Source organism: Zingiber officinale, chromosome 8A (genome assembly GCF_018446385.1).
Source record: "Zingiber officinale cultivar Zhangliang chromosome 8A, Zo_v1.1, whole genome shotgun sequence".
Lineage (NCBI taxonomy): Eukaryota > Viridiplantae > Streptophyta > Magnoliopsida > Zingiberales > Zingiberaceae > Zingiber > Zingiber officinale.
The window spans coordinates 85,776,342-85,787,597 of record NC_056000.1 but is presented as its reverse complement, the minus strand read 5'-3'; positions in this window follow the sequence as shown (position 1 = coordinate 85,787,597).

Sequence of the window (11,256 nt, the reverse complement as noted above, 5' to 3'; positions counted from 1 at the left end):
AAACATAATAATTCTTTATATTGAAATGAACCTGGTAATAATTAATATGTTGAATTCCAACGTGTTGATACATCATGAGAAAATTTTTTAGGTCTCATTCCATTAGTTTTACAAAATTTATCTCATTGTTTCATTATAAATGAATGTGACCATAAATAAAAAATTACAGTTCTAATTGGTTTAATATAATTTTCTAAAATTTTTAATCCATCTTGAACACATAAATTTAAAGCATCGCATACACAATGAATATGAAAAAATAAACCACCAATAATAGGTTAACAAACAAATTTTAGTTCTTTTATACAAGCGATATTAAAACTAGCATTATCTAATGATATTGAAAAAATTTTGTGAGTTAATCCATATTCTTCTAAAATTAAACAAAATAAGTGTGCAATGTTATGAATAGTATGTAATTCAATAAAAACTCTATAAGCTAACAATCTTTTTGAAGATTCCAAGAGTTATCGATCTAATGACAAATCATACTTATATACGAATGTGGTTGCCAATGATCACTCTAAATATCAAAACATAAAAAAAAATTATTATTTAATTTTCTAAATTCATCAATTAAATTATTTTTTCTTGTTTTACTAATTTTTTAATTATATGAGTAAGTATAGTCCTAGGAACACATTTAATACATCGATTAAGATATTCTTTATAAAAATCTTCAAATGTGCATTTAAATCCAAAACTAAATGAAAGATATTCTACAGAAATAAATTTAGCTAATGATTCTCTTAATTTATTATCAAAATATAAAAATAAATCGAAATTAGTACTACTGTAAGTTGAAAAAAAATCTAGATAATTGTGCTGTCAAGTGCTTCATTTCTATGCGTCATTTCAACCATAGTCATCCCCTGCTTGGAATTTGTAAGAAGTATTGTAGTGCTTACATTTTGCACGCAATTCTCCCAATGAAATATTGTCATTCTCAAAATGTTTAGTGAAAATAGAAGATTTTAGAGGAGGAAGTTCCTTAATCTTAAAAGTAATTGCATCGATATTTTCTTATATTTTGGGTGTCAGAATCGGAAGGTGCTCAGTCTCATTGTCGATGGATTGAATGCTGGGGTGCTCATGCAGATTCACTATTTCCTTTCCCCTCCGAAATCGAGATGATGAACCTCCACAACCTCCTTCTATTGTAGTTGAAAATTAGAAACGAAAATATGTAGAAATGGAGACTTGAAGTCAAAAACATACAGAGAATGCAAAATTAAAAATGAGAGTAGAGAAGATGTATATGAAAATGATGAAATGAGCTCCCTATTTATGGAGTTTGGATAGTAATAGATACTAAATCATAATCATTGATAAAAAAAAATGGTCAAATGATCTTAACAGTTAAAAATAATACCTAAAAAACACACCCACCCCTCCCCCTCCCCTCAATGGCTATGAACCGCTGATTCCAATGGCTAGGAATCGTCGACTCCAATGGACGTCCTTAAAAAAAATTTAAAAAAATCATGATTAATTGACGGTCGGCCAATTTGGGGGTCGACCCGAGTCAACGGGCAATCGGCCCATTAACACAGGCCGAGTCTAAGCCACACCTGGTGAACCCAGGCTGAACCTAGATCGGATTTGGGCTGGGTTCGAACCGAACCGGGCCGGTGTCACAACTACACTTAGGTTGGCAAAGGAGGTGGTTATTATACTTGTCAATTCATTGTATGACAGATTGCTGTAAGAAATTGAATCTAAAGAATAATTAGTTCTCAAGTCAACTTTCAAAGCATTCATCTACTACTCTGAAGAGTTGAAGGAACTTACACTACAGTGATCATTGGAACACTAGAGTTATTCAATGTAAAATTCAGTCCATCCAAGTATAAGCTTGTGGAGAGCATGGATCACCCATCTAGTTTCTTCTCACCTGGTACCACCCTTTGATCACCAACATTGCATCCACTGAAAAATGAAATCTTATTATTGATAACTCTATCATCTAGATTATTTTGACTATTAAACCTAATTAATCTTTTTCTATCGTTGCATTACCATCTTGGCTATTGGATGTCACATTTTCATTTCTCATTGCTGTGAAGGCCTCAAAGGCATTTGTGATAAGTGGAATCATGGAGCTTCATGTTTCAACAAGAGTTATATTGCACTCACTAAACCCTAAACTTGGATTAGAATTGAATATGACGTCGGAGAGGAGGCAGATTGGAGCCAAAGGCCTACCGTCGTTCAGCAGGGCTCCATTGAGGTAGATCAAGAACTACCTCGAGGCGTTCAGCTGGAGCTCGGATAAGTACATGATAGTACAGAACTCAGTCAACTCTCCTGGATGGGGTGTCAAGATGAGATGAAGTGTGGTGGAGCTGCTAGGGTATGCTACGATCTGCATGACATTCTATGATAGCTGGAACTGATCACGAATCTGGTTCTGGATCGTCGAATTGGTGGATGTCAAACTCCATGAAGGTGGAGTGTCAAAGGAGGACCAATAACATTCAAATCTCATACAAGATGTGAACGGGTAGGAAGTCTAGTATTAGAAATTTATATGTTTAGAGTTGTTTAGCTGAAGCTAGGCCTTATAGGCCCAATGAAAAGAAATTGGACTCTAAAATAGTGAACTACCATTTTGTCAGATATCCTGATAAGTTTAGGGAATATAAATTTTATGACCTCTCAAATTGCTCCTTTTTCGGGACGAGATATACTAACTTTATTGAGGATAGTGGGAGCACTAAAGTTAGAGACATCTTTTGAGGAAAGCATTGGTGATCCTCCAGTAGTCACTATAAGTGCAATGAATACTGGTTTGATATTCATATCCCATATTATAGATATTCCACATCTTGTGTGAGTAGTAAACTAAGATATACCTATATTATCTCCAATGCAATTGGAGGAATCTTCCACTCAGGAAGAGTTATTTACTCATATTGTGACTAAGTTTCTTAACCACCTCAACAATAAGTACCTTTAAGGTGATCCACGAGGAAACAGAGATCAATAGTTACCCGTGATTATGTTTGTCTCCAAGAACATGATTTTAATATAGAATTAGAAAGTGATCATATATCTTTCCAAGAAGTCAAATAATATTCATTATCCCAAGAGGTGGATCAATGTCATGAAAGATGAGTTGAAGTCTGTGGTAGACAATGGTGTTTGGAAACTTATCAAATTGTCTGAAGGTGTTCAACCCATTGGTTGTAAATGAATATTTAAAATCAAACAAGATTTGAAAAAAATGAAGTTTTTTTATACCTGAATTCATAAAATTTAGCAAAAAATATTTATGAAATTTACACTTTGATAAAAAAAACTTTTAAATAAATAATACAAATTTTATTTTGAATTATAAAAATTATATATATATATATATATATATATATATATATATATATATATATATATATATATATATATATATATATATATATATATATATATATATATATATATATATATATATATATATATATATATATATATATATATATATATATATATATATATATAACTTTGAGTTTGAGGGCTCAAAGCATATAGTATGTAGATTAAAGAAGTGCATTTATGGTTTGAAACAGGTGTCCCGTCAATGATATTGAAAATTTGATCAAGTCATTACTTCATTTGGTTTTAAGGAAAATCTTGTGGATCAATGCATATATGTCAAGTTCAGTGGGAGTAAGTTCATTATACTTGTCCTATATATTGATGACATATTGTTGCCAAGTAATAATATAATCAAGTTATGCTACAAAAACTAAATCATTTCTATCAAGTAATTTTGAAATGAAAGATCTTAGGGAAACATCCTTTGTTTTAGGCATACAAATATGTCATGATCATTCAAGAGGTATTTTTAGACTTTTACAACAAGCCAACATTGAAAAGGTGCTCATACGGTGTGACATTCAAAATTATGTACCTGGTGATACAAATTCAGTTTGCAGCAGTGTCCATAATATCACTTTTGCGTTAGTTATAAGAAGTCTCATATATGTATAGGTTTGTACGTGTTCGAACATTGAGCACATAGTGGAAATGTTAGGCATGTATTGAAGTAATCTAGGACCGTCGCACTGGAAATTTGTGAAGAGAGTGATGTAATATTTGTAACGGACTAAAGGACACATGCTGACGTATCAGAGATATGTTCACCTACAGGTGATTGGATATTCATACTCCGATTTTGCTAGATGCTAGGATAGCAAAATGGCCACTTCATACTATAATTTTATGCTTGGTGGCGAGGTTATATCATGGAAAAGCATCAAGTAGACGCTAGTAACCACTTCTACTATGGAGATAGAGTTGATAGCATGTTACAAAATATCTAATCATGAGATTTGGTTACGGAACTTTATCATAGCGTTGCATATCGTTGATGGCATTGACAGATTATTGAGGATCAACTGTGATAATTAAGTCCTAGAACTATATGCCAAGAACAATGGCAGTTTATCAAAGTCAAAGCGCATCAATCAAATTTTTGGTAGTTAAACAAAGAGTTTAGAGTCATTAAGTGTGAATAGTGGTAGCATCGTAGAACAATAGTAAGATGATGTCAGAGCAGCCGGATGGTCATGGATTAGCTTAGAGAAGTGATGTTCAAGCTATTGATCGAATGCTACAATGTTCGAGGTACCTCCAATAGCCTAAGGCACCTCTAACAACGCTTATCCGATCCGCAGCCCTTGGTTTCTATCCATGCAAGGGTGCCTCCAATGGCTCCAAGGCACCTTCAATGCACTCTGAGACCCCTATATTGTGCTCTAGAGTGTCTTCGCTCAATGGACTTCTATCCCCAAAGTTTATCTATCCAAGGGCACCTCTGTCATGTCTAGGCCACCTCCACTGAGCTCCAAGACACCTCCCCACAGCTCGAGGTGCCTCGAGCACTGTCCATCTGAGGTTGAGTTACGCATTTTAGCTTCTCCAAAACCCATTAGTACAAATAATAAGTATACCCTACAAAATAGAATTAGCATAATAGAAATAAGACAACATTATTAATTAAATCATATCTTACCAAAATCAGGATCTAGTCATAGTCTCATCTTAAACTTCTAAAATGAATCTAAGCTGGACTCGTCCTCACTGGATCACTCTCCTCCAATGCTTACTTCACTTACCATTATAAACTTACTTGACCTTGATCTTATTGGTTGCTACTCGGAAAACCTAATGGTTCCACTGTACAAAAATTTTGTACAAAGGTCTGAACCTTTTCCTAGCTACCATGTGTTCTTTTAAATTAAACTTGGATCACCTGCGGAACTTAACATGTTTGATCCAAAGTTTAATCTATTTGTTCTTTTAGGTTTAGACTTGGATCTCCTGCGGAACTTAACACGTTTGATCCAAATCACCTAGGTTATTAATTCCATTAAATATTAATTTCCAAAATTGGCTTCCAGGACTGCATGGCGAGACACATGGCCTTCTTGGATATGGGAACAACCACCACCGCCTAGACAAAGCCTTTTAAGGAAAGTTAATATTTAATTTCCTTAAATAACTTTAGGTCAACCGAAAAGAACAATCAAATCACAAGGAAAAGAAAAAAAATAAAAGAACACAACATTTGAAATACTAGAATCGCATGCCTCTTGTATTTGGTATTTTTACATGGAGATAAAACTAACATGATGCGAAAAACTATATTAGTTATACCTTACTTAGTAGATAATGACCTCTTGATCTTCTACCGTATTCCTCTTCTAATCCCGGACGTTGTGTGAGCAACGATCTTCCGAGACGAGAAACCACCAAAGCACCTTCTTCTCCTTTCTTCAAGTTTCGGCCAAGCACAATGCTTCCAAAAGATGAAGATCTTTTTCCACCAACCAAGCTCCAAGGGATGTAAGCTTTCTCTCCTTCTTCTCCAAGCTAGAATCCAGCCACCACTTGATCTCCAAAGAAGATGTGAGGTTCGGCCACAAAGGATGGAGAGAAGAGAAGAAGAGGAAGAGGCCGACCACACCAAGGAAGAAAAGAGGGACAAAATAATAGAGGTTGTTCACCATGAAGCCTCCTCTACCCCCTCTTTTATAATCCTTGGTCTTGGCAAATAAGGAAAATTTAATAAAAACTTCCTTAATTCTTTTGAAAAAGAAAATTTATTTAATTAAAAATAATTTTTTCTTCTCCAATTTATTTGGCCGGTCACTCTTCTCCCCAAATTAAGGAAAGTTTTAATTAAAACAAAAATTAAAACTTCCTAATTTGTTTCCGAAAATTTATAAAAATTTCTCCAATAATTTTATCCCTTCATGATTGGTTTATAAAAAGGAAATTTAATAAATTAAAATATTTCTTTTAAACATGTGGATAAAAAGAAAGTTATCTTTAAAAATTAAAATCTCTTTTAATCTACAAATAAGGAAATATATCAAATCTTTTCTTAATCTTTTGTAGAAACTTATAAAAGAGAATATTTAATTTTAAAACTCTCTTTTAAATCATGAACATGGTTAAAAGGAAAGTTTTCTTAAAATTTAAAATCCACCTTTTAATCAAAAAATAAGGAAAGATTTCAAATTTTAAACTCCCTTTTAAACATGTAGATGATTTACAAATAAGGAAAGTTTTTACCAAAAATTAAAACCATCCTTTTAATCTACAAATAAGGAAAGAGATTAATCTCTTCTCTTAATCTTTTGTAGAAAGCTATATACAAGAGGCTACGATAGGGACCGAGAGGAGGAATTGGTTTTGGTCTCCCGATAAAATTAAGCTTCCCGTGTTCGCCCCGAACACACAACTTAATTTTATCAATAATAATTCATTCCACTAAAGAACTATTATTGAACTACCGCACCAATCCCAAATTACATTTTGGGTTCCTTCTTATTATGAGTGTGTTAGTCTCCCTGTGTTTAAGATAACAAATGTCCACTAATTAAGTAAGTTATTGACAACTCACTTAATTAATATCTAGCTCCAAGAGTAGTACCACTCAACTTCATCGTCATGTCGGACTAAGTCCACCTGCAGGGTTTAACATGACAATTCTTATAAGCTCCTCTTGGGGACATTCTCAACCTAGATTACTAGGACACAGTTTCCTTCTATAATCAACAACACACACTATAAGTGATATCATTTCCCAACTTATCGGGCTTATTGATTTATCGAACTAAATCTCACCCATTGATAAATTAAAGAAATAAATATCAAATATATGTGCTTGTTATTATATTAGGATTAAGAGCACACACTTCCATAATAACTGAGGTCTTTGTTCCTTTATAAAGTCAGTATAAAAGAAACGACCTCTAATGGTCCTACTCAATACACTCTAAGTGTACTAGTGTAATTATATAGTTAAGATAAACTAATACCTAATTACACTACGACCTTCCAATGGTTTGTTCCTTTCCATCTTGGTCGTGAGCTACTGTTTATAATTTATAAGGTACTGATAACATGATCCTCTGTGTGTGACACCACACACCATGTTATCTACAATATAAATTAATTGAACTACTACATTTATCATAAATGTAGACATTTGACCAATGTGATTCTTATTTCTAGATAAATATTTATACCAAAAGCTAGGCTTTTAGTATACATCCTAACAGATCTCTTGACCCACCACTAGGGTTGTAAACAAGACGAGCTGAGCCAAGCTTTGGAGTGTTCAAGCTTGTTTGATAAGATAACCGAGCCGAGCTAAGCCAAGCTTAAAATGAACCAAGATTTTAAAATGATTGTTCAAACTTGACTTAGTTTATTTTTTATGAGCTTGAGCTTGTTTGAAGCTTGGCTTGAGTTTGATTCATTTAGATGTTATCGAGCTCTCAATTAAAACTTGGCTTGAGCTTGGTTCGAGCTTGGTTTATTTAGATGTTATCGAATTCTCAATTCAAGATTGTTTGATTATTTGAAACTTTTAGTTGTTGATTGGTTATTAAGTTTGATAATTTAAATTTATTTTTTTATTTTTTTTATTTTTATTATTTATTTAGCATATTGAAAAGAGTTTTATTAATGAATATGGTTCATGAACATTGTTCATAAACGTTGTTCACAAACATTATTCACGAACGTTGCTCACGAACGTTAACGAACTGAACACATATGCGTTCTGTTAGGACCTTGATGCCGCTAGAGGGGGGTGAATAGCGTCTCACCCAAATCGTCACTTCCTACACTTGTTAGTACGTAGCGGAAAATAAAATACAAACTAACAAAAAGAAAGCTAAACGCTATAAACAATAAGCAAAGATAATAAACCAAAATAAACCGTAACATAAGGCATTTACGTGGTTTGGAGATTAGGGCTTCTACTCCATGATTATCCGTAAGGCAGATGATCCTGATCCGTCGATGGATGACTCCTCGAAAAACCTTCAGCTAGCTCAATCTCCTTGTGGGTGGAGAAACCTTGCCACAATCTTGAAAATGTACACACGAATCACACACAAGAGCTTGGAAGACTAATAATAGGGGTTAACCACCTATATTTCATCAACTATGCCCAAGCACCCTGAGTTCTATTAAATAGAGCGCGATAGGAAAGCATCAAACTATTTTTTAGCCACCAGTTGACTGGTCCTAAATGAAATTCAACTATTACAGGCCAACGGCTCGATACTAGTCGAGTGATGAAAATACCAGTCGACTGCTCTACATGGGTTGAGCGAACAGAGGTATTCTATTCACTACCAGTCGACTGCTACAATAATTGATACAGTAACTACTATAGTAAACCCTAAACCTAGGATTTTATCCAAAGTACAATCTCTTATGCACTCGTCCTTATTCGTACAACTTAGACCTAGCCTTCTAGCCTTCTCCATCAGCCTCGCATCCCTCGGATGCTTCCCCATCCTTCACACCTTGCCTTCTAGAGCTTCCATCAGCCTTGTCATTGTTGTTGAGTCTTCCTTTGCCAAGAGAACGTGCCTCCGGGACTTCATTCATTGTCAGGTCACACTTGGACTCTCCTTATTGTACATGTATCCTGCACACTCACAATGCATGTCAAATACAATAATAAACCTAACTTAAACCTTTGTCCAAACATCAAAACCTAGGGTAACACTAGATTGCTTCAACAATCTCCCCTTTTTTGATGTTTGACAATCCGTTAAATTAGGGAAACATAAATGCAATAACAATACAAATAAAAATACATATCTACTCATGCATAAATCATGGAAACTAATCCTAGGTTTCCCTTTCACCTAAGCTCCCCCGCTTCTCACCCCCCCTCCCCCTTTTACAAATAAATGAACAATTACTCTCCCTTCACCTAAGCTCCCTCTTGAATTAGCATTTCTTACAAGGGTATTTTAAGTTTCCTACTTAAACCTAACACTTCTCCCCCTTTGCCATACATCAAAAAAATCTCCAATAATATCACAATTATTAGATTCTTTAACCTCTAATGACCACAAACATCATGTATTAATCCTCCATAAGATTATATATATGTATACCATCCTTTTGGCCAACTCCGAATGTTGGAAAATAGTTTCAGACTGTGTCAGTCGACTGTCATATGCTCCAATCGATCGACCCCCATCAAAATAAACTTACAGAAACATTTTGTACTTGAAAAATACTATTACCAGTCGATTGGTATCTGTACCAATCGACTGGTATTCTATTTCAGTAAAAATCAATCTTTCTGACCCAACTTCAGAAATACATCAGAAATTTCACAGACCTCAAAAAATTTTCAAATTTTGTAGAGAGATCTATTTTACTAATGTCTACTTGAAAAAATATACATATAAATATATTGATTATATCTCCTAAGATTGACACAAAATCTAAAATTAGCTAAATGGTTCAATTGAACCTTGACCTAAAGTCCTAGTTTTAGTTTCCTCTTGATGTATCTGGTCATATTAAATCATAATGCATCCCTATAATTAGTTCATATGGCATCTATACACCAAAAACTAATTTTTATGAATCCAATTCATATTTCTATACATCAAACTCAACCCAATTGTACCAATTTCTTGGATTTGAGACTCAAATCCATCTCTAAACCTCTTTGGCACATTTGATGGCCCATCTTGAGTCACAAGCATGGTCTTCTTGAGATCCATTTACCATATGTCCCAAAGACTATTTGAGCTCCCCCTAGAGTTCTTATTCTTAGCGACCTCCCTAAATGACTCATTCACTATGGCTGGACCACTTCGATGCACCTCATGTGACACTTGGACTATAAACTTAACTTTCTTAACCTTAGACATCTTGTCTTTAGTTAATTTCTTCGTGTCCTTAACCTTGGACACCTTATCCTTTCCATAATCATATGCAACCCTTGCATATTTCTTCTCATTGGCCTTGGATGACACTCCCTTGCCCTTGGTCACTCCTTCCTTACCAATGTTATGTACCACCCTAGCACTTGACCTCCTTTTAGTCTTGAAGGGACCCAATTTGATATTTTTAGATCTTTGACCACCTAAATACATGTCAAGTCCTCTAGGTCTAATAATGAACCTATCTAGTACTTTCTCCAACTCCTCAAACCTTGACTTCAAGGTTTGATTTTCCAACTCCAGATTCTCACCCTAGAGTCAACTTGTCCACCTTGGACATCTCTAGACCTACCCACCTTCCTAGGCATATGTATCCCTTTCTTGGGATTAATGCTTAGGTTTTCACTCACTTTCCTTTCTTTAGGTAAAGTGGTTTAGGTCATATTAGGTCTAACCTTAGTATATGATTTCTTAAGGTTATCTACCATGTTAATCATATTTCTATCATTATACTTAAATCCATAATTATGCATGGATACATAATTTTCAATATTCCTAACAAGCATAAAGGAATTTGAACTTGGATTAAACTTCAAAATAGGAATTATTTTTCCTTTTACCTTGGAAGCTCCTACTTGACTTGAGCTCCTCTTCTTTTCCCATTTTTTCAAGTGCGCTAATTTCTTGAGCTCTCCTTTCCTTGGGCACTTCGTGTGGTAGTGCCCCACTCACCACATGTAAAACACCTAATGTGCTTCTTCTCCTTAACTTCATCCCTACAACTCACGTTAGTTCTTAAAGCAACTTTATTGGGTTTAGGGATTACCTCCTTTACCTTTTTGAGCGAAGGACACCTACTCTTATAGTGCCCCATCTTACCACACTCAAAGCATTTGATGTGGTCCTTTATGCTCTTCTTGATAGTTGAGCTTCCAAGATCTCCTCTTCCTTGGATTGCTCTTCTTGCTCTTCACTTGAAGATGTGGATGGTTCCACTTCTTCCTCCCTTGAAGATGTGGATGATACCTCCTCATCTTCC